The sequence below is a fragment of the Triticum aestivum genome, chromosome 7D (genome assembly GCF_018294505.1).
Source record: "Triticum aestivum cultivar Chinese Spring chromosome 7D, IWGSC CS RefSeq v2.1, whole genome shotgun sequence".
Classification (NCBI taxonomy): Eukaryota; Viridiplantae; Streptophyta; class Magnoliopsida; order Poales; family Poaceae; genus Triticum; species Triticum aestivum.
In genome coordinates this window covers 621,331,136-621,335,425 of record NC_057814.1, presented here as the reverse complement: position 1 = coordinate 621,335,425, position 4,290 = coordinate 621,331,136, and positions in this window count along the sequence as shown.

Here is a 4,290-nt window from a genome sequence, read left to right as displayed (position 1 = left end):
TCTGCGCCGACCTACTCTACCGGGAAGCAGTTGCAGCAACTGCCGCCAAGGTGCTAGCTCCTGCCGCTGAAGCCCCGGGAGGGAAGAAGAAGACCGGCAAGACCTCTCGCACCGACTCTGGCAAGCGCACCTCTTCAGAGTGTTGTGCTACCATCGAGGACGTGCCAGAGAGCTCCACCGGCATGAGCAAGAAATCCAGAGCTGCACCGCCAGAGACCAAGAAGGTGTCCGACAAGGAGGATGGCACGGGAGGGGCTTTCACCATAAGCTCCACCCTCGACAGCAAATAGGAAAGCGTGCTTGTCACTTTCCTGCGGGCGAATGTCGATGTGTTTGCATGGCAAGCATCCGACATCCCCGGCGTTCCCAGGGAAGTGATTGAGCACCATCTTACTGTCCCCATGCGCGACCCGTCAAGCAGAAGGTCAGGAAGCAAGATTTGGAATGGCAGGAGTTTGTCACAGAGGAGATTAGGAAGTTGGAAGCGGCTGGCTTGGTGAGAGGAGTGCTCCATCCGACGTGGTTGGCCAATCCGGTGGTGGTGCGCAAGGCAAACGGGAAGTGGAGGCTGTGTATTGACTACACAGATATCAATAAGGCTTGTCCCAAGGACCCCTTTCCCGTTGCCGCGCATTGACCAGATTGTCGACTCCACGGCCGGGTGTGATCTGTTGTCATTCCTTGACGCCTACTCGGGCTACCACCAGATCTTCATGACAAGAGAAGACGAAGAGAAGACAGCATTCATCACCCCATGTGGTACGTATTGCTTTTTACGGATGCCTTTCGGGTTGAAGAGTGCTGGCTCAACATTTGCAAGGGCAGTCCAAATTGGTTTTGAGCCCCAGCTACATAGAAATATGGAAGCTTATATGGATGACATAGTGGTCAAAACCAAGGATAGGGCAACACTTGTACAAGACTTGGAAGAGACGTTTGCAAACCTGCGCAAGATCAACCTCAAGTTGAACCCTGAGAAGTGTGTCTTCGGCGTTCCGTCCGGCAAACTTCTCGGGTTCTTTGTGTCACAGCGTGGGATCGAGGCAAACCCAGACAATATCAAGGCCATCGAGCAAATTGAGGCGCCCAAGCGGATCAAGGATGTGCGTGGGCTCACTGGCTGCGTTGCCGCCATGAGTAGATTCATCTCCAAGTCTGCTGAGCGCGCCCTTCCCTTTTTCAAAATCTTGAAAAAGGCGGGACCAATGGAGTGGACCCCTGAGCCGAAGCGGCGCTACAGGATTTGAAGAAATACCTCTCCTCTACGCCAATACTAGTTGCGCCTAAACCACAGGAGCCATTGCTGTTGTACCTAGCGGCAACGAATCAAGTGGTCAGCGCCACGCTAGTGGCACAGAGGGAGGTCGGTGAAGAGGCAATGGCAACGACAGGGCCTGGTGCCGGCAAGGTAGGACCCCCGGCAGAGCCTGACACCATCAGAACGGGGCCCGCGCAACCGAACAAAGTGGTGCAGAAGAAGAAAATGATGCATCACCCGGTTTACTTCATCACTCCCTCTTGCAGGGGCTAGGTCGAGGTACTCCGGTGTGCAAAAATTGCTCTTCGCGTGCTTCTGGCCTCGAGGAAGCTGTGTCATTACTTCCAAGCCCACGAAATCACCGTCGTCACCCGCCTCCCGTTGCAACGGATATTGCATAACCCAGATTCAACCGGGAGGATTGTGGAGTGGGCCTTGGAGCTGTCGAGCTTTGGTTTGAAGTTTGAAAGCACTTTGACGATCCAGAGCAGAGTCTTGGCGGAGTTCATCGCGGAATGGACCTCAACGCCCGATGAAGAGATCCAGGAGACCACTCTCCCCGGCAAGGAAGCAAGTCGCAACTGGATCATGTACTTTGACGGGGCTTTCTCGCTGCAAGGCGCCGGTGCTGGTGTGCTGCTTGTCGCACCCACCGAAGAGCACCTCAAGTATGTGGTCCAGATGCACTTTCCCAGGGAGATGTCCACCAACAACACAACTGAGTACGAGGGGTTGCTTGCCGGTCTCAGGATCGCGGCAGACCTCGGAGTTAAGAAGCTCATCGTCAGGGGTGATTCACTGCTTGTCGTCAGGCAAGTCGACAAAGATTATCAGAGCCCGTTGATGGAGGCCTACGTAGATGAGGTGAGGAAGCTGGTAGAGCGCTTTGACGGTATACAAGCAGAGCACGTTCCCCGAGCGGAGAATGACATCGCCGATTACCTGTCGAAGCGCGCTGCCTTCAAATTGCCTGTGGAACCAGGTACTTTTGTGCTTCGTTTAACTCAACCATCCGTTGAACCATCAACAGAGCAGAACAAGCGAAGGAAATCAGTCCCCGACAAGTACTTTCCCGCCGAGCCCCCTGGGGCCGCCGTCAAGGGTGTTGCCGTGGGTGTTGAGCCTGCCGTGGGGCAACCGACTCCGACAGGGCATCAAGCCCTGGCCGTAGAGACGATCACTCCCATGGCAGAAGAAATGCCTTTAGTCCTTGCCGTCGAGCCCCAGGCTCCAGCATGGGAACAGCATACCGTTTGTTTCCTCCAGACAGGGGAACTTCCTGAGGAGCAGGAAGAAGCGGAGAAAGTAGCCCATCAGTCTGCCATGTACCAGTTCGTCGACGACGTCCTGTACAGAGAAAGACCGAACGGTGTGAAGTTGAAGTGCATTCCCCAAGAGGAAGGACTAGAGCTGTTGGCAAAGATACATGGAGGCATATGTGGCTCCCACGTAGGGTCAAGGGCCCTTGCTGGCAAGGCGTTCCGGCAAGGTTTCTTTTGGCCCACTGCCCTCCAGGATGCAACAGCACTAGTAACCAGGTGTGAAGCGTGCCAGTTCCATTCGAAGAAGCTTCATCAACCAGCTCAAGCCCTTCAAATAATCCCTCTCTCCTGGCCATTCTCGGTCTGGGGGCTCGACATACTGGGCCATTTCCCCCGCGCTGTCGGGGGCTTTGAGTACTTGTACGTTGCAATCGACAAGTTCACAAAGTGTCCGGAGGTGGAGGCAGTGAGAAAGGTGACAGCACAGTCAGCCGTCAAGTTCTTCAAGGGGCTAGTCTGCCGTTTTGGTGTGCCCAACAGGGTCATCACAGACAACGACACGCAGTTCACAAGCCACACTTTCATGCAGTACATCCAAGACCTCGGCAGCAAGGTCTGTTTCGCCTCCATGGCACACCCACGGAGCAACGGCCAGGTGGAGAGGGCAAATGCTTAAGTACTGCGAGGCCTGAGAACAAATACTTTTGACAAGCTGCACAAGAGTGGAAGGCGCTGGATTGATGAGTTGCCGGTGGTTCTTTGGTCGATCAGAACGACGCCAAATCGAGTCACCGGCCAGACACCTTTTGCCCTGGTATACGGGGCAGAAGCAGTTCTCCCCACGAAACTCACATACGGGTCACCTCGAGTGCTCGCTTATGACGAGCTTGAGCAAGAGCAATTGCGGCAAGATGACGCAACGCTCCTTGAGGAAGATCGTCTTCGGGCGGCTGTGAGAGCAGCACGCTACCAGCAAGCCTTGCGCCGCTACCATAGCCGCAGGGTTCATGCCCGAAGCTTTGAGGAAGGCGACCTTGTTCTTCGGCGCGTTCAATCGGCCAAGAATTCCAACAAGTTGACGCCGAAGTGGGAAGGCCCTTATCGGGTAATAAGAGTCACCAGGCCCGGCGCAGTCCGCCTGGAGACCGAAGATGCTATTCCAGTGAGCAACTCCTGGAACATCGAGCATCTTTGCAAGTTTTACCCGTAAGGCGCGGTTGCCGGGCCCCCCGACAAGCCACCTTTTGTAGAAGCCTTGCCGGCAAGGCATGTAACCCTCTGTACAAAGCCATGCACAGATCCTGAGCATAAATAAATGAAGTGCTGGCGCCTAACCCCTAGCATAGAGGTCGAGTGTGCGTCTCTCTGTTCCTTCCCATCCTCTTTGGTTCACAGGGTACATGGGCACTTCTGCTGAGCCGTTTGGAAGAAAGGGAACAAGCCGACGCTCCAGCCTCGGCAAGCCAAGGTTGTCGGGGGCTGCAGATACAAGAATCCAACCACAGCAAGCCAAGGTTGCCGGGGGCTACAGACTCAGATAAGTCTTTCATCCTCTGTTGTGCATTTCTGTATGAGGTTGGGGCGTATGAAACCTCGTTTTGCTCCTAGGCCACTGTGCTCCCTCTTTTCCTCCTGTACCCAAGTCCCTGGGTCGGAACCGGGTCGTAGTCGCGGTGGCGAGGGAATAAACGAGGGGCCTAACTCTATTTCACCCCTGTCTCCGCCGAGAGCGTGAGGGTAGTCGGCTGAAGTAAGGGAACGGCAAGGCCT